The 20,601-nt window shown below is 38.5% G+C and overlaps 1 protein-coding gene and 1 long non-coding RNA gene across 3 annotated transcripts in view; one reads left to right on the top strand and one right to left on the bottom strand.

The window, feature by feature from the left end:
- Positions 1-58: 58 nt before the first annotated feature.
- LOC108317175 lies at positions 59-20,538 on the bottom strand. 2 transcript variants are annotated; one of them, XR_005203246.1, is made up of 3 exons: positions 20,451-20,538; positions 5,842-5,965; positions 59-93 (listed from the first exon to the last, which is right to left on the bottom strand). It is a non-coding gene; the product is annotated as an uncharacterized LOC108317175 (long non-coding RNA). The 2 variants fall into 2 exon arrangements; XR_001830620.2 differs by lacking the exon at positions 59-93 and adding an exon at positions 2,126-2,734.
- CYP7B1 (cytochrome P450 family 7 subfamily B member 1) overlaps positions 20,462-20,601 on the top strand; it is a 188,066-nt gene continuing 187,926 nt past the window's right edge. The window contains exon 1 of the mRNA XM_037745365.1: positions 20,462-20,545. The gene's annotated coding sequence lies outside the window, so the exon portion shown is untranslated. The remainder of the gene's footprint in view (positions 20,546-20,601) is intronic.

Genomic DNA, 20,601 nt, shown 5'->3' with positions numbered 1-20,601 from the left:
AACACCCACCTATGTGTGAGAACATGCGGTGTTTGATCTTCTGCTCTTCTGTCAGTTTGCTGAGAATGATGGTTTCCAGGTTCATCCATGTCCCTACAAAGGACCCAAACACATCGTTTTTGATGGCTGCATAATATTCCATGGTGTATATGTGCCACATTTTCCCTATCCAGTCTATCGTCGATGGGCATTTGGGTTGGTTCCAGGTCTTTGCTCTTGTAAACAGTGCTGCAATGAACATTCGTGTACACGTGTCCTTATAGTAGAATGATTTGTAATCCTTTGGATATATACCCAGTAATGGGATTGCTGGGTCAAATGGAATTTCTATTTCTATGTCCTTGAGGAATCGCCACACTGTCTTCCACAATGGTTGGACTAATTTACACTCCCACCAACAGTGCAAAAGTGTTCCTATTTCTCCACATCCTCTCCAGCATCTGTTGTCTCCAGATTTTTTAATGTTCACCATTCTTACCGGCGTGAGATGGTATCTCAATGTAGTTTTGATGTGCATTTCTCTGATGACCAGTGATGATGAGCATTTTTTCATATGTTTGTTGGCCTCACGTATGTCTTCTTTTGTAAAGTGTCTGTTCATATCCTTTGCCCACTTTTGAATGGGCTTGTTAGTTTTTTTCTTGTAAATCTGCTTTAGTTCTTTGTAAATTTTGGATATCAGCCCTTTGTCAGATGGGTAAACTGCAAAAATTTTTTCCCAATCTGTTGGTTGCCGATTCACTCTAATGATTGTTTCTTTTGCTGTGCAGAAGCTGTGGAGTTTGATTAGGTCCCATTTGTCTATTTTGGCTTTTATTGTCAGTGCTTTTGGTGTTTTGCTCATGAAGTCCTTGCCTACACCTACGTCCTGAATGGTTTTGCCTAGATTTTCTTCTAGGGTTTTTATGGTGTTAGGTCTTATGTTTAAGTCTTTAATCCATCTGGAGTTAATTTTAGTGTAAGGTGTCAGGAAGGGGTCCAGTTTCTGCTTTCTGCACATGGCTAGACAAGCGCTGACTTTTTAAATAAATCCTATATTACAATGATTATGGGTATGAGCTCTCTTAAGGAAAGCTGAACAATATGGCTAGCAGTGAAAGAGAGAGAAAGAAAAAAGAAGAGAAAGGAGGGAAGGGGAAAAGTGAAGTAGCACTGTGGGGATTGACCCAGCACTTAAAATTTTAAACTAAGAGAAACTAAGCTGATTTTTTTAATAAGAAGGTGAACCAGAGAGAGATTTTGGTTTATGATTGAAAGCTAGCTAGAACAGACATTCCTACTCCTGATACACTTCCCCTTTTTCTGCCAGTAGAAGAACCAGTTTCCGCACCCCCAGCCTCCCACTCTCCCATCCTTTAAAAAATCTTCTTTCCTTTTGTTTATTGTGAAACTACCAACTGCAGGCACAAACCCATTCTGATAGATGGAAACAGCACCAAAGAGCTAGTTGATTAAATTTACCTTTTGAAAAATTCAAATTAGGGAAAAAGTACTCAGGTATGGAAGGTGTTTGTAGCTGGATGAACCAGTGGAATCACCTCAAAAACAGGGCCCTCAAATTTCTGCAGCTAAGAGTCACATTTTGGCAAGCTAATCTGTATTTTGCATTTTCTTGTTTAAGTTATGTGGTTTTTTGTTTTTTGTATTTATTTTTATTTTTTTTCTTTCAATCAAAGAATTTTTAACTGTATCTCTGTGGATGCAGGGACCATATATAAATTCTCTATTTCACTCTCTGCGCTGGCTCTGTACTTAATTCTTGGTAGGCATTCAACTATTTGCAGAATGATGAAACAGAATGGGTGAATAAGTGGATCCCCCCTCCTAAAAAGGACTTCTTGCCCTTAAGATTTGAAGAGTAATTTTAATAATAATTTATATCTTAAATCTAAATAGTTGAGACTATGACAGAAATAAGTATATTAATATGAAAAGTTGGATTTACAATGGCAAAAAATTAAAACAAATTTAAAAAATTACGTCTGGGTTTTCTATTACTTGCTGTTCTATCTTATAGAAGTGAAGTGTAATTTATACCCACTTCTTATTTTCATTGGCGAATTGATATTTTAATCAATAACATTGATATTTTAACATATTTCGTCTCATTCTAACTTTTGGGCATTATTAGATTATCTGCATGAACTATTTTATTTTTTCAGAGCCATCAATTTACTCAAATGTATTGCTACTTATAATGTTTTTTGAGCATCTACACCAACAATGACTCAACTGGGTACACGTGCCTAATAAAAATTCATGGTAGTTTTCCAAGAACTTTGTAGACAGTAAAAAAATAAGAAAATCCATTTTCATTTTCTCGACTCTATTTTTTTGCTATAATTGATCTGCCTAGAATAAGTCTGTGGTCAAGGCTTTAGTTTGGTTTTCCTTTCCCTTCTCCCCATCTCACAACCAAACTTATCTCATATTACAAAAGAAAGGGTTACGTTTCACCCATCCAAACTCTTATCACAGTGCCTGACACCTTCTTTAACCAAGTCACCATAAACATTTGATAGGGCTTTTGTCTTTCCCTTTCTTATACATTTTTCCACCCTAGAAAAAGTGGGAGATTTAAAAATTGTGTATTCTGCCTGTGCTGGAATACTCTGAAGTCAGGTATATTTGTAGAGTTGGATTAGAGAAGTAGTGACAATCTCCTTTTAAAGATGTATATCTTCGTCTTTCTCCCCAATTCTCTCTAAAGAAATTACTGATGCTGAGGAAGATCCTGAGAAGAAAGAAATAAACGTGTATCCGTAGTAAGTGTTGAAGGACATCCTAGATTATGTGATCTAGGTGAGAAACATTTGGAAAAGCTTTGTGTGCGCTCTTTCTCTCTCTCGCCCCACCAATCTCAGAAATAGAAGAATAAAGATTTCTAGAAAATTCATTCTCTTTTCCCTCTCTCACTCTCTCCTTCCCTTTCTGAATAATTTAGTCCAAAAGCCAGTAGGTAGGGTAGAATGTAATAACACAAAGAGAGAAAGTAGAATGCAAGTCCAGCGCCAAGTGTGGGAGCCTAAGCAGGGTGAAGAAAGCCTCTACACAGTGGCCCTGTGCACACGCCACAGCCTAAAAGGGGTGAGGCAGTTGTAGACATGGGGTGACGGAAGGGGTGGTGATGAGCAGCTGGTATCTTCTGTGTGGGATTGATCAAGTAAGTAAACATATTGAGGGCGATGGAATTTCTCACTGTTAGAGAAAGGAGTTCTATACATGCATAGGCATGTATATATATATATATATATATATATATATATATATATATATGTGTGTGAATGTGCATTTCTAATTAAACTTTACTTTTTAGGTTTGCTTATCAATTTCTACAATATATTTAAGTTTCTTTGATAAATACTATGCCAATAATGATTGTATTATAATTCAGACAAAAGATATTAGGTCTTATGATCACAAAGAATATTTTAAAAATTCAATTTATATACATATTTTATTGCAATTTTACTATCAATAAAAGACCTTCAAGAATTAAAATATGTTAAGATAAAATTACATGGGAAAAATGGAATGGAAATATGAGGTCAAAGAGAAAATGGAACAATGTAAAATTTCTGATTATTGAAGAAGAGCTTATTCATGTATTTTTTAAATTGATGACCCTGCATGTTCTGCACATGAACCCCAGAAACTAAAGTGCAATAAAATATATTTTAAAAAAAGAAAAAAGAAAAAAAAATTGATGGTGGTGGGCATAAAGCTGCTATAGTGTTTAGATTATATTGGATACCTAAATTATAAATAATATTACCATTTTGTTATCATATGTCAATAATTAAAACAGCCCAGAAGTCGCATCTTTTGAAACTAGTTTTACTTTATGCTGAAACCATTTTATATCAGCTTAAAAATGGACAGAAGGATAAATGAATTTCCAAAAAATGTTAAAAGGCAAGCAAGCAGCCCCTAAAGGTAAATACTTTATTCACATTTATTATACAACTAGGAAAATGGAAATTCACAAAAATTAATGTTTTGCAGATCACAGTTGTTAAGTGATGAACCTGGGACAGTCTGTTTGACTATGAACGTGCAAATTTCTTTCTGGGCTTTCACTTCCCCTGCTTTTCCTTGCTCCATTCCACTTCCTGTTCAGCTTATCTTTCCAACTGTTGACCCAGCTGACCCACAGTGGCTCTAAGACCACCACTAGCTACTTGGCTGTAGACTCACAGAAACGGTAGCTGCACAGAAGCCACAGCTTCTCAGATACCTCTCTATGGGCTCCCCCTTCACAGTCTAGTTTAGCCACTGGGTATGCTGTGCTTCACAAGTTCTCTGCAAGCTTCAGCATGTCCACCTGCCATCGTGCTTCAGGTAGCCTGGTTAAAGCTTTATCTCAGATCCTCCAAATTTCCCTTCTGCACTTTCACTTCCCCAGCTTCTCCCTAAATTGGTAAAGCCTAGTTCCTATAATAAATCTTTTATTCCCATAATATGTATTAGGCCTCTGCTTCCTGACTAACACAATTATCGTTACCTAAAGTAATTCTAGAGTAACAAAATCTTATTATTAATGATTTAAAACTTTTTTCTTGCTCTGGCTAGATTGGAAGACATTTATGTTCCCATTCTAAGTAACAAATTGGGCAATGGTAGTCTATGACATTCAGTAGAAAAACACTACTTAAAGTATCACCTAGAGCCACTTGGAAAGACTTTCCATGTCCAAGTGGTTGCTACCACAGAACAATTTAGTGGCAGTAAGTAAAATTATCATGGATTGCCTGATTGTTTCTAAATGTGAGGGAGAACTTGGAAGGAAAAACATGAGATTAGGGGCTTACATTCCCAGCTCAATCTCTTGGTAAGGAAACAAAAGGCGTTTAAAATGGTCCTAAAGGTGACTTTTATCTTCTGTAACTACAGGATTGAGATTTCTAAAAACAAAATGCAAAACCTAATATTGTGGGTGGCTAACATGCAATACAAATCAAATTCATAACTTCTCAAGGGTCTCTTAAGGCATTTTGAAAGGGGAACATTTAAGGAAATTCTGATAAAGCTGAGAAATTTAAAACCTAAATTCTACAGAAATTGCCTTGACAATTAAAGCAACATTTCTACCCCTCTCTGAGATTAGTCTCCTATTGTCTGAAGTAAAATATCTCTTCAGAATACCAGCAACCTTCCTCAAGATCTACTCCCATCACCTCTCATTGCTTCTAGGTCTATGAACAGATGCAAATACCAGATGACTCTTCAGCTACGAAGTATGACCTCATGATGACGTACATACACACCAAAATAATTGCAATGTGGTGCTAAATTCTAATTGACAGAAACCTGGTGAATATGGGTGGCATTGTATTCTACAAGCATTGGATCAGGTTAAAGAAATTTAAAGTTGGAAGGGCGTAATTTACTAACATGGATGCACTAAGCAGAGGTTGTTCACTCAGTGTACTGATTTGAGGTGATGGGAATCACTCTACCTAGTTGTTTAGTTGGTTAACTAAATCTTCGACCTGAAAGTGGCTTACACTGAAAATGAATTTAAGGAACCAGAACTTCTTTTGTATATTTGCAAAATTGTAATAGCATATTTTTTAAAAAGGGACTGATATTATGTTAGGCTTCTGAGCTGTGCAGTATTTGTTACAATTATTTAATTCTTCTGTTTTAGCCTAAACTCAATCCTACACAATAAGCAAATAAATTGGCATGGAATTATGTTCCCATAAAAATTTATTTGCAAAACCAAGCAGGTCAACCTGTGGGCTATAGTTTACTGACCCCTGCTAGAGGAAAACATCCAGAGATTTAGGGAGCTCAGATTACTGGAATGAATTTATCAGGTAAGATCTGTTCACTCACATTCCAAGTCTCCTGGGAAGTTCCATTGGACTTTCTCTTCTCTGAGGGTTTGAGAAATGCACTGATGAGGGCAGCACCAGTATCCCTGAAGAGCTCTCCAGCAGCTATTTTCTGCAGATCATGACTAGCAATAAAAAAAAATGCTCTCATCAAAATTTTTTCCCCAAAAACAGATAGCACCTTGGATTCAGTAGAAATGATGGCATCTCTGACTAGCAGGGAACAAGTTGCAACAACCTTCGTACCTGGCTATGTTTCTTCCCCTTGATTCTCAGTGGGCTTTCTGAGGCTAAACGCTAAAAGATGACAGGGTATCTGTGCTGTTTTATTGGGACATCCTTCTTTGAAGCCCTACACCACCAGATGAGTATGCTAATTTCCCTGACAACACCATGCTGTGAGTAAACTCAGGTCACATGGAGAGGTCTAGTGAGGTAAGGTCTCAGCCAACAGCCAGCACCTACCATCAGACATGTGAGTAACAGAACCTTCAGGTGATTCTTGCTCCCAGCTCTTAAGTAACTGAGAGCTTCTGAGTTATCCTGAGTGAGGCCTCAGGCATCATGGAGAAGGCATACGAGCAATCCCTGATGTGTACTTTCTCTATCTCTGACCCACAGAATCTGAAACTATAACAAAATTGTTATGATTTTATATCACTGAGTTTAGGGTTTTTGTTACTGGAACAGAAGAAATGCCACAGACAAGTGGTAATCTGAATGTTTTAATGCACAGAGATCTTTGGTTTGGGGTAAGTGATCGTGGTGTTCCTAGAATGAAAATAAATAGGCAAACTACTAAAGTCTTATTTCATTTGTGTAAGCAGAAAAACTCTAAGTTTGGGCAATAGAAGTTTGACTTGATTCACCATAAATTATGGTTCCTCAACAAATTCTTTTATTTGAATCAGTTCACAGATCAAATAAAAAGAATAAGACCTCCACTGAATGATGGAGAGACCAGGCCTTCTGAAGGAAAGATATTGCCACACTGCTAAAAAGGTATACCTAGTCTTCTCCAAAGCAATGTACAGTCACTGTCCTTTGGTGAAAAAGAAATACCAGAAAGTTATAGAAATTAGGCAGTTAATATAGCTTTGGCTTAGATCCGTCTTATGGTGGGATCAGTGGTCCCTGAATACACCCAACAATTTTTACTCAGTTCCAGAACACATATGAGTAAATGATGATTTACTTAGTTGCAGAATATAGTTAGAATGAACATATTCAGCAATTGGAATAATTCTCACATTGGTTCCTTCACCTGGAGAATGAGGGCTATTGTAGGAAGAAAGATTAAATGAAAATCTCCAGAACTGCCTCTATTTAAAAAAATAAAGTAAACCAAAAGCAATGCAAAATTGATAGAGGAAATGCAGATATTAGTGCCTCATCAAGGACATAAAGAATACACATAATTCCTATCATATCCCCATTTAATTTGCCTAAATGGTTTACTCAGAAGACAGATCTTAAAGAATGACAGTAGGATATTATAAGATTAATAAGATGATGATTCAAATTGCGGCTGCTGTTCCAGATGTAGGTTATTTGCTGCAGCACATCAACACATTATCTGGCATACTATAGCTATTAATCTGGTAAGTAAAGTTTGTTTTCACCTGACAGGGCCAGTAATACACATTCACTGCCCTACACATATAAAATCTTCGGCTGTCATAATAATAATCCAGTCAAGAGACCTTTATTATTTCTTCATTCCACAAGAGAACACCTTGGTCCACTAAATTAATGTTATGATGCTGATTGGACTTTGTGAAGAGACAATTATACTTTCTTAGACACCTTGCTAGACACACATATGCCATCTTGATGAAATTTTTAGGGGTCCAGCGGGCATAGTTCAAGCAAAACAAGTTGCTGCACCCAATTTCTCCTACGTCAAGAAAGAGGCACCATGCCTGGTGGTTCTCTTTAGATTTGGGAGGCAACATGTGCCTCATTTGGGCCTGATATTCCATTTAGGCTGGATACTGATACTCATTTAGGCCTAAAACTATTTACTGAGTAAATCAGAAGGCTTACAGTTTTGGGAAGGGTCCAGAGCAAGTCCAGGTTCTGAACAAGTTTAGGCTGTTATGAAAGTCGTTCTGCTACTTTATTTATTTGACCAATCAGATGTATAGTGACTAAAGTATCTATGGAAGATAGAGATGCTGTATGGAGTCATTAAAAGGTCCCTCAATATATATCATAGAACAAAGGTTTAAGAACCACTATTTCTGTATGTAACTATTCTCCTCTTGAGAAACAACTTTTGGCTTATTTCAGGGCCCTCATGGAAACAAAACACTTGACCACAGCCACCAAATTACCTTGCAACATGAACTACCCACCATTAACTCGGTCTGATGCACCAAGCCATAAAATTGAATGTACACTGAAGCACTCTATAATTAAGTAGAACTATCATAGATCAGCCTCAAGAAAGTCCTCAAGGCATAAGTAATTTCCATGAACAAGTGTATCAGACTCTCAGGGTTTATATTCCTGCTATATTACCTCCTCCTTCTCAACCCACAACCGTTTTCTATGATCTACTGACTTAAAAAGAAAAAAAAAAATCTCAGCTTGATTTACAGAGAGTGCTGCATAAAATACTGGCACCATCCAAAAGTATTTGCAATACTACAGCCCTATGCAGAAGGGTCCCTGAAAAAGGGTTGTTAAAGGAAATCCTCTGAGTAGACATAACTTCAGTCAATGTACCTGGTGGTTTGTTCCTCCTGGAAGGAGAGATGGCCGGAAGTATGGATCTACACGGATTTATGAGTAGTGGCTAACAGTTTGATTGTATGCTGAGGTTGTGTAGAAGAAAAACAATTGGCTGAGTGTTGATAAGGAGATCTAGGGAGGAGGTATATAGATAGACCTCTCCAACTGGGCATAAAATGTAAACATATTTTTGTTCCATGTGAATTGCTGCCCAAAGAACAGCCTCAGCAGAGGAAGATCATGTTAAGTAGACTTCTTCCTTGGCTATTCCTGTTTTTGACCAATGGGCTCATGAGAAAAAAATGGACATGGTAGTAGGGATGGGTATTCCACATCTGCATGTTATTAATCTTCCCAAACCTGTTTTTTTGTATGTAAAATAGAGATTACAAAAGTATCTACTCCACAGGGCTGTTGTGATGTTTAAATGAAAAAAAAAATGCATGAAAGACCTTAGAACAGTAAATGGCATACATGAAATGATTAATACATATTGAATGGTTTTACTTATTTATCTACCTTATTTATTATTGATTAATTGATCAGTTGATTGATCTACCCAAAAAATATGTGTTAAGCATATTTGTGAGGTTACAGCAGTGAAGTAGACAGGCAACATCTCTACCTTTACATGTTGGCATTCTGGTGAAGAGCAACTCATTACAATGAATTGTTATTTAATGATAATGTCATAAGTACCATCAAAATGAAGTTAGTATACTGAGTAGGCAAAGAATAGGTTGTACTGACCTAGACTGGGGAATGAGAAACTACTTTCCTAAGTAAATGATGCTTAATTTTAGTTCAGAAGGAGATTTAGAATTTAGCTAGTCCAAGGAGGTGTTGATGTCAGAAAGCAGGTGGAAGAAGGATTATCTGTAAAGATTGAAAAATAACCAGGCTCATTCACTGAACCAAATTGCAGATTATATTGGAATGAGATCAGGGTTGACAAGGAGAGATAAGGCTAGGGTCTAGTCACTGAGGACCATGTAAACTTGAAGGTTAAGGAGCTGGCATTTAATTCAAAAAACAATGTGATAGCATTGTAGGGGTTCAAAGCATTGTAGTAACTTGATTCAATTTGTATTTCTAAAAAATCATCACTATGGTTGCAGTGTGGACAGTGAATGGATGAATGAGGCAAGAGGAAATCTGAGGACATGCAGATGGCTGGTGGATGATGCTGTCTTGGACTAAGTGATGGCTGTAGAGAATAGAAGGAGACACATTTAAGATGGGTTTTAACAGAGTATTTACATGACTTAGAAGCAAAGATAGCTCCTCAGTTTTGAATATGGGCCACTGGATGGATGATGATGCTTTACGAAAAGGAGCAGATCTGGTAACTATGGTCAAAAGTTTTTGGATATGCTAAGATCCAGGTGCTTGTGAAACAATGATGTAGGCTGTTTAAAAGACATGTGATAGGGGGCTACATCTTAAAGAAATCTGGAACCAACACATTTAGGAGCTATTCCATGGACATAAGGTATAAAACACAAAGTTTACCTGTTTAGAATTTGTGGTGAAAAGAGAGGAGCCTCTGGGATTGAGCCCTTTGACATTTAGTGGCCAAGTAGAGGAAGAACTGCCCACGGAGACCAAGAAGGAACCAGAGAAGCAATAGGACATTCATAGGAGCCCAGAGAAGGAAGTATCCAAGAAAGTGAGTGTGCAGCTGAAAGGGCAAGTAGGACATGGACTGGAAAACAACAGTGAGTCCAGCACCATGGAATTGTGTTATTGCTCCTGGTTACATTGCAGAAATCTAGTTCCTTCTCCAGGCTTTGATCCCCTGGAGTCCTTTAAGGCTCCTAGGATGCTGCTTCATATAATAAGAAACATGCTCCTATCCTGCTTCTAATTACATGTGAATACACGGACCACAAAATGATGCTACCTTGTGCTTCCATTATCTTAGAGAAATTTTAGCAAAATAATTTTTTTCTTTCTTTAATAGCCATTATTTTCCAAGGTGTCAAGTTTTAAAGGAATAAAAGAGAGAAATGAGAGGTAGAATCATAGGAAAAATGAATGGCTACTCATCTAAAAATTATTGTTTCTTTCTCACACTAACTCTTTATCCTCTGAACAAGCTTATATATTTCATATGGCCCCAAATCTCTTTTCTGAGTGGACTCATGGAAGTCCCATCCTTCTTTCCCCTCAATAAACTGATAAATCCTTGCAGCAAACACAATTGAAGCTGTCAAAATGAGGTCCCTGCTAGACACAATTGAGATGATTTCTTTTGAAAATAAATACCTTTCTGATGTTTTGCATTCAGGATGTTTTCTTCAAATTAAAGCTTATACACACACACACACACACACACACACACACACACACACACACACAGATAGATAGATAGATAGATAGATAGATAGATAGATACTGACCCAACATCTAGAGATATCTTTTAGAAATGAGCTAAACTGTAAGGTAAGCTTCAATAGAAAGTATCTAGTAATGTATTATAAATAGTGAGTTATATACACACATAGAGTAGAAACATACAACTCATATTCATGCCAATAAATTAGAAATCATTTGCTTGCACTAACTAGTTCTGGAACTTGGTCAAGTTCATGTGACTACTGTTCAGATAAAATATAGATGAGAATATTTAGCTCAGTGATCGGCACGGAGTAGGTACTCAATAAATATTAATTTCATTTCATTTTTAAAATATCACTTCTCTAATTATCATTCATTCATCAAATATTTATTGATAATCTACGCAGTGCCATGAACTCTGCAAAGTATTACATATACATTGGTGAAAAGAGACAGACAGACATGGTGCCTGTTGTAACAGAGGTTACAAAAGATATGTGTAAACTGAAAATAATACTCAGCTCACTGGATTATCAAGGGGTCATGTGAGACAGCATTTGAAGCTGTCAGAAAAACTTTGCTTGTTCATTTTCAGACTTTTATTTATAAAATAATTATGTTCTGATTCCTGAGTCAGAGATGCCGAGAAAAGTAGGAGGATAGAATTCCTATCTTCACTTTAATTTCTGTGTGAGTTTCATAAGGCTCCTTACAACGTTGTGTTTGTCTTGGCATAGGGGTTGTGTAAGTGCTAGAGGGGGCTGTGAGTTTTGCTGAGCCTGGCAGTAAGAATCTAGGTAAGAAACAGATGTCCAGATTGCTTGGAACTGATAAAGAAGAAGAAAAACAAAGTGACATGGAAAAGGATAAAGGGATTTTGAGGTTTTGGCACACCCAAAAGCAAGAAGAGGAAATTTCGAATTAGCCTTTATATCTTTCTAGACCAGGAATCCAGCCTGTAAAAAGGAGAGGGGCAAGTGAAGAAAAGATACAACATGTCTAGAAATGAAAGTTTCTGAGGTGCCTGTAAATGCAGAAGGCATATGTGTTGATATCTGTCCATTCATATATGTTCTGACTGACCAGTCACTGTCATTAGAACATCTTTAAGAATAGACAGGAAGGGACACCATTCTCCTCTAATTAACCAGATGTCTACTTACATTCCTAGAAAAGAAAATGAGCCAGGAATAGTCCCAGCTGCTTAGGAGGTTGAGGTGGGAGAATCACTTGAACTCAGGAGTTGGAGACCAGCCTTGGCAACATGGAGAGAACATGTCTCTAAAAAGCAAAGAAAAGGCCGGGTGCGGTGGCTCAAGCCTGTAATCCCAGTACTTTGGGAGGCTGAGGCAGGCGGATCACGGGGTCAAGAGATTGAGACCATCCTGGCCAACATGGAGAAACCCCGTCTCCACTAAAAATACAAAAATTAGCTGGGCGTGGTGGCATGGGCCTATAGTCCCAGCTACTCGGGGGGCTGAGGCAGGAGAATTGCTTGAACCTGGAGGCGGAGGTTGCAGTGAGTGGAGATTGTGCCACGACACTCCAGCCTGGCGCCTGGCAACAGAATGAGACTTTGTCTCAAAAAAAAAAAAAAAAAAAGAAAAAGAAAAAAAATTAGATGATTTATGTCATTAATTTTTTTGTCGTTTTTGAAGATGATGACTATATTTTGAAAATATTCTATGCCTTTTTGTTCAGAAGAAAATTTTGGCAGCTAACTTAGCATGGGAAACTCCAAAGCCTGACTGAAATAAAAGATGTGAGTTGAATTGCTTTGTATTATAAAGGCAGGAGGTATTTGATGTTCGCAGAGGAAAATTCTGGAGACAGTAGAGCCAAAGAGGCTGGACTTTGTCAGAGGTATGCATAAGAAAATTCTTCTCGCCATGTGGGCCAAGAGGACTGGAGGATATAAAATGTCAAGAATTTTTTGAGTGGGATCCCACGTTCTGTACAATACGACCCCCTCTCCCCAAGAAATCTGCCACAGACATTGGTGCCTGCTATGTTTGGGTTTCTTGCAGAAACAAGTGAAGGTACAGAGTGCCGCCTTTTGGTTACCAGCCGCTGAAGGGCCAAAACAGATCGTGCACACGCAGACACAAATGTCAGGAAGCCGCTGGCTGATGTCTGGGTTAAGTGTGTGTATACCCATCTTAGTTCTATTGCAACCCTGGCAAGTAGACAATTAGAAGGTTTTTCAGAATCATTACAAATCAATTGTCTCATTCATTAGTGCTATGTTTGTTCATAAAGCAGAATATTCAAAACTCCAACATATGTATAATTAGTATTATGAATTGCTTTTATAAATGTCAAAATTTAGCAATCCTTGTTGGTGGAAAAAATGCCAGACTTCAGAGAAGAAAGCAGAAAGAGACAGAATAACCATGGAAATGTTAGAGATTAGAAAGATGCAGGAGAAAATAAATGGCCTTAGAAAATCTTGAAGGAATTAATTTGACCATTTTTCCAGTGGAGCTTTGGAGAAGAAAGCAGGGGATGGGGAGAAAGCTGGGAACACAGCTCACACAATGAGGAGTCAGATAGGAAAGGGGAGAGAAAGAGTAAGTCGTGTTTTTCTCGTCTTTAAAGAAATGTGTGGCTATGAAAGGGCCCAGTGTGAATCCAAGTGGCAACTGGCCCACGTGGAGTCCCTGCTAAGAGGATGGAGCCAACAGGCAAGGGCAGCATGATAGGCTGGGCAAGTAAAATGTTAGTGTGAAGGAAAATGGAAAAATGATCCCAACCCCCTTCTGCAGCAGATAGCTTTTGCTGAATGAAATGTATACCTACTTGATGCTTAAAAAAATGCTTTAGTAGTTTTCTGATAAAATTTTATGGGATTTAGACTTGTTTGGAGAAACTAGTTATGTACTCTCATTGTCCTCTGTCAGGCAAGAGTTTAGTGATTTTAAACTTTTCTTTTAGTTATCTGACAATGCTTAGGTAGCATTCTCTATGTTTCTAATCAGAATAAATGTTTGTATTGACCTCCTAGAGGCTTTTCTTGTGGCAATATTGCAATAAAACCTGACTCATGAAGGATTGTTTTCTTTAACACTAGAATCACCTAATAACGTGATTGCTGTATTCTGAGAAGCAGAGAGGCTAGTGTTACTATAGTATTTTGCTAATTTGCTTTTATTCATCTTGGATTGTTCTCTCTGTCATTAGCAAAACACCTATAATAACACTAGCCTCTCTGCTTCTGAGGTAATACAACTGCAAGATTAATAAATGCAAGCACCATCACCACCTATGTGCTATTTGCCTCCAGCATATTTCTGTAGCAACCCAGTGGATACTGACTGTATTTTGTCACCCAGATTCTCCACCAGTATGGAAGGACCTTTGCTCCAAGCTCTGGGATTGCCTCATCAGCTGCTTCAGAACTCACTCGCAGCTATAGAGAACCCCACCACTTGTGGACACCTCCCCTTTCCTGCAGGTAGTCCAGAACAAGTGACATTAAGACCTGAACCCTGCACCTCAGCGTGGGACAATTCTAAGGGCCCTCTGAGTTCCAGATATTCTTGAGGACTCAGCTGAGTCTTTTGGTGATACTGTGTCTCAGTTCAGCTTTTCTCTCTGCCTGTTTCCTTCCCATCAGCATCCTTTATGCTTATCCTAAGAGCCTGTCATAAAACACTATTTTATGATAATCTCCCTCTAAGAGTCTGTTTCCTGGGACTGAACTATAACAGGGGTCTTTGCTTCTCGGAGTACTGACCTAACCTAATTTTAAAAAAAAATGGTTTTGGCTGTAGAAAATATTTCTTTAGTGAACAGAGGTGGATGGGGAGTGGGGCTGGAGGAGGGAATGGTTCTCATTAAAAGGAATTCTCAGGGAGACAGTCCTGTACTTTTTGTCCCCAGAAATCTGGGGTCAGGGCTAATGGGAAAATGAAATGTTGGAAAAGCCTGTGTGAGTTAGAGACAGAGAGAGAGAGTGAATCTCAAAACTTGGCATGGGAAGTAGGGTCAGATTGTCAGAATGAGCTAAGGTTTAGCATGGGATTGTGATTTTATAAATCACAGTATTCAAAACTCAAGTGTGTATAAGCAATGCCAAGACTGTTAAACAAGAAATGACAAAACTCTCCAATCTTTTCCTTCCTCTTGGAGATAATCAGAGCCATCTGTTCCACCATTTTTGAAGCTGCTTCAAAATAATTATATTCAGGTTTTACCTAAAATTATACTTTATTAAAAAAAAAGGTTTAAATGGAACTACACTCTATTGTTGGGTGTCACTTTGCTCATTCAACAGCATTTTATTTAATAAGATTTTTGCCTGCCATGTCTATATGTGTCCTGTACCAGACTGCGAGCTAGGTCATCACTACAAACTGGCTTTATAGGAGAAAGAAGAACTAAAGCAAAGAGAAAACAACTAAAATCGTTTAAATTGTAAAGAACGACAGAATAAGTGGAAGCATTTGTGATTTAAGATATTTTTAGTCAAGTTTGGTGCCTGCATCTACGATGCCTCACTATTTACTATGTGCCAAATTAAACAATAACTTTTAGGCTTATAGCAGTCTCAGTATATGTGATTATTGCAATCTCAGCTGCAATCAGTTTGAATAGTCGCCTTAAGGAAAGAAGAAAGCAGACTATTTTATATTTTAATTGGGTGGAAGTAATATATCAATAAGCTAACACTTCAGCTGGGCTGAATTTGTCTGATCAACTTGTTTCTACTTATACCCTTTGCCAGTGGAGCAGAAGGTGCTCAACTGTGAAAAAAAAAAGAAGCCCCAGTCATTTTCCATTTTCATTTATATATATATATATATATATATATATATATATATACATACACACACACACACACTTATATATATATATATATATATATATATATACACACACACATACATTTACTCCTAACAATTTAATTCTCATAAACCTATAGGGAAGGTAGTCTTATATTTTTCAGATGGAAAACTTGACACCAGCCTCGGAGCTACACAAGGGCCATGGAGGGCCAAGGTCATGGCAGAGCCTCAATTGTCTCCACAGGGAGAAGATATGGACAACTTAAGGTAACAAGTGGATCCATGAAGATGGAAGCAAGAATGAGCAGGTAAGTAAAGGGTTAGTGAAAGGAAACTCTAAGGAGGGCAAGGTGGTAGGGGAAAAACGGTGACTTCACAGTTCGACCTAAAAGCTGAATAACCACAGGTGTTCTGGAATTCTTTTGAGTCTTGGTTTTCCTTTATGTAAAGAGGAATAATAATATCTACATCAGAGATTGGTTTTGAGGATTAGATGAAACAATGTATGTAAAACATGTAGCCTATCTTTCTTCTCCCTTCTCTTCTTTCCTTCCGCTTCTTCATAATTTTGCCCAGGGGTGGTCTTAATTCTAACTGAAGGTAATGGTAAATAAAAGTTAGTTATAATAAAACTTATGGGAAGGAAAGAGATAAACAGCAGTCAATCATTTTAGTAATAGAGGAGTTGTGCTTTGATATGATTCAAAACCTGAACCTAATCTGCATTTTATGTCAAAAGTTGATAGGACCTTTCAGTGTTGGACACTCAACTCTGACTTTACAGACTTCCTGTTACTGGAAAAAGAATGTAAAATTCCATTTGGGTATTTTTCACAGTGGTACTTTCACATGTTTCCTAACAGCTGAAGCTTCTAACCTACCCTCCCTCCAGCACATAATTTGCTCCCCAGGAGCTCACAAGATTGAGACCATATGGGTGCATATCCTTATATTCCCCCATGGCCACTCTACAATCTTCTTTGAGTGGCTTTCTTACTTCCTTTTATCCAATATTAATGTGTTTAGTCCGCTTCATCCCAGCTTTTTGAAAAAAGTGAAATCTAATTCATTTTATTAGGTCCAATAGGCCAAGTATAGTGCCATGAATATCATTTGCACTTAACAAAAGTCACTGACTAAGTAGGTAGACTTGAATGTTTCAGTCCAGTGTATTAGTAGTTTCAAAGTCTGGGCAGGAGAATTAGGATATACATGTTGAAATGCAAGAGGAAATAGTCATTATTCAGGTTTTGTTGACTTCCACAGAGAATCAAAAAATAAGGCATGGGGGGGGAGACCAAAGCCAGAGTTCAAGTCCTAATGCTACATTAGAACAAGAACAGAGAAAGAGACTGATCACTTCAGCTGCCTGGTAGATGAGGGTCACTTGGCTAGTGGAGTGAGTCACTGAAGTATTATCTGTCACCCTCTCCCTTTCTTTATTTCCTCTACTCTTTCTTTCTGTCCCCCTTTCCCTCCCCTCCTTCCCTTTTTCTTCCCTCCCTCCCTCCCTCCTTCCCTCCCTTCCTTCTTTCCTTCCTTTTCTTTCCTTCCTTTTCTTTCTTTCAAGAGAGACAGGATTTCTTGCTTTATTGCTCAGGCTGGATTGTACCGTAGTATACTGTGATGATAGCTCACGGCAGCATCTAACTCCTAGGTGGGCTCAAAGTGATCCTCCTGCCTCAGCCTCCCGATTAGCCAAGTAGCTGGGACTACAGGTGTATAACACCACACCCAGCTAACTAGAAGTAGTCCTTATGATGGACAGGCATGTGCTCAGTTAAAAATGGAGGACTCTGTTAGTGAGGAGGAAGGGGTCAATAGATATGGAGGGTCAACCAGTGATCTCTGCCAGAGAGGTGATGGGGATAATGGTAAATTTTGGCGATAAAACGGAATTGAACTGGATTGAATATAATGATGCTAATAATGAGCCACAAAAGTAAAAGAAGAATAAAAGACATCTTTAGATTGTTTTAATCAGGTTGGTTTATAGAATAGAGGTCCCTTTTAACAAAAGTGGAAAACCCAAAAGGAATATATACTTAAAATGTATTGCATATATATAATAAAGTGTACCAAGTAAGATACTGTACAGATAACACAGGAGTATGACACAGTTGCTAACCAAATGTGGTAGATAACTATGCAGCCTGCTTTATTCCACTTCTCTAAGGCAGGGCAATCAACCATGGGTTTTTGCTGTTATTAATGTGATAAAATAAAATGTTAAGTATGGTGCTTGGCAAATAACAAATGTTCAATACATAGAGTGAATTTTAGTATTTTGATTATACTTTTAAACAAAAGTCATCTAGGAGAAAACAAAAGTATAAAGGTTGAGACTTCTGGTGAAACAGTGAGTAGCTCTCTGCAGTGGTTACAGAAATGCCCCAGCATGGATACCATCCTGTAAACTGGCTCTGCTGTCCCAGCAGTGATGGAAACCACCCAATTTGCTTTCTTTTGGAAGAGACAGAGTGGCTGTCAGTTTACTACAATCTTTTGAACTTCCTGGAAAATTGAATTTATAACATGAGAAAGGAGAGGTAGGAGAAAGAACCTGGAATAGAAGTCGAAGACAAACAGCCTCGTAAACACCAAGATTCTGGGGCTACTCCAGCCATTTACAGCTTTAGAATTATGGACAGTAACACTTAAAAAATATACTATGTTCTAACCACCACAAGGTTTTTCACTCTAGCAGCTAAGCAAGCACTGGCCTCAGGATTTGCAATATTAAAAGAGTCACAGCTCATCTACCATCAGATGCTAACTGACCCTGCTATTCCACAAGCCATAACTACAGCTTTGACGGGACAAGAGTCTGGTTTCAGTAACTTTCTCCTGATTAAGAAGACCACTGACCATTGACTGGTTCTGACAGTCTACAGAGATTATACACTTATGTACCTTTGTATGTAAATGATCTTTTGATGCATAGAGCATAACTGTAACACTGAAATGTTAAGTAGCCACCCCAAAGTGAAAACGGATCATATGCTACATGCATATTTGCTCAATAGGCATGTGTCAGCACCACCTTCATGAATATTCATAGCTCCTCCTATAGCTAGTTGAATATATATGTTTAACCAACCTCTTCAGTATGAAGCTCCTACCCAAACTCTTTCCCTTTGAAGGGCTTGTCTCTGGTCTTGGCTGGATGGCCACCTTGCAGACTGTAACCCTTTGGAAGAAATAAAGTCTTCTCTCCCCTTTTCAAAATTTAAAAAGTGTGAATTTTCATTTTCACTTCATTTAACTTTTAAATTCAGGTAAACTTATATAATGGGGGTTTGTTGTACAGATTATTTCATTGCCCAGGTATTAAGCACAGTACTCATTAGTCATTTTTCCTGATCCTCTCTCTCCTCCCCACCTCTATCCTCCAGCAGGCCCTGGTGCCTGTTGTTCTCCTCTATGTGTCCATGTGTTCTCAGCATTTAGCTCCCACTTGTAAGTGAGAACATGTCGTATTTGGTTTTCTGTTGCTAAGGATAATGGCCTCCAGCTCCATCCTTCCATGTTCAGGGAAAAGAGGCTCATAAACACCAACTTGCTTCCATGTTCAAGGATGGAGCTGGAGGCCATTATCCTTAGCAACAGATAACCAAATATTTTTTATGGCTGCATAGTATTCTATGGTGTATATATACCACATTTTCTTTATCCAGTCTACCACTGATGGGCATTTAGGTTGATTCCATGTTTTTGCTATCGTGAATGGTGCTGCAATGAATATAAGTGTGCATGTGTCTTTATGAGAGTGATTTACATTCCTTTGGGTATATACCCAGTAATGGGATTGCTGGATCCTATGGTAGGTCTATCTTTGAGGAATCACCACACTGATTTCCAAAATACATGTGGCCAACAAGAATATGAAAAAAGATTGATCACTGGAGAAATGCAAATCAAAATTACAATGGATTTTTAAGTTAATAACGTGAACAGGCTGAGTATGAAGGACATGGTGGCTCACGCTTGAGTATGTATGGAACTGTGCTGGGGAGGGGAGCTGTACAATGAAGATAAATTGAGGAGGGCTTCTCATTGCAGGTGGAGGATATTACTTTATCACAAAGGCAACTATTAAGAGTAACCATTTTAAACAGTAAAAGCTGGATAGGTCTGTGTTTTAGGGAGGTAGAAATGGGGATGGACTGGAGGGGTCAAATACCAGAGTTCAGTTTTGAAGCTGTGGTACCCATTCCAGAGAAGTGTTGCATTAACAGAACACGGAAGTCCTGGAACAGACCTTGGTTAGAATGGTAAATATTTACAGTTGGAATGGTAAATACTTATCAAGTGAGCAAGCAGGACAAGTTACTTAATGAGTCTCATGTTTTCTATAAAAAACTACTTAAAAAAAAAAAGAAAGTAAAAACGTATGTAAAGTATCCAGTGGATGGTCATTACTCAGAAAAAGGTACTTAAAAAGTTCTCCCTTATTCTTTCTGAGTACCACCTGTAGTACTTGAACCACTTCGGCCCCTACCACGCTGTTGTGCAATTTCTTTTTACCTGTCTCACCCTCTTCGGGGTGCCTCATGGGGACTTCTGAAGGCTCACAGCCTAGGTCCTTGTATTCCGCGTCTCTAGCACGTGCCTCTGCACACAGTAGGCCTCAACAAAACGTGTGAGCAAATAGGATGCAAAGGGGTGAAGGAGGTGGGCGCGAAACGGGTTGGAGGTCGCGTACTCGGCGGGTTTCTGCCGCCAGCGCAACCCCGCTGGGTCGTACCTAAGAGACCGCAGGTGTCAGAGAGCAGCGGGCAACGTCTCCAGCATCTTGAGGGCCAAGCAGGGTCGCTCCTCCAGCAGCGCGCGGGCGAAAGGGTGAGGAACCCTACGGGCTCCCGTCCACCTAAAAATCGAAATCCCCTCCTCTGGGC

The sequence above is a fragment of the Cebus imitator genome, unplaced genomic scaffold, assembly GCF_001604975.1.
Source record: "Cebus imitator isolate Cc_AM_T3 unplaced genomic scaffold, Cebus_imitator-1.0 Scaffold198, whole genome shotgun sequence".
In the NCBI taxonomy this organism is placed as follows: Eukaryota; Metazoa; Chordata; class Mammalia; order Primates; family Cebidae; genus Cebus; species Cebus imitator.
Note: the sequence above shows the minus strand (reverse complement) of the source record. Positions and strands in the feature narration are given on the sequence as shown.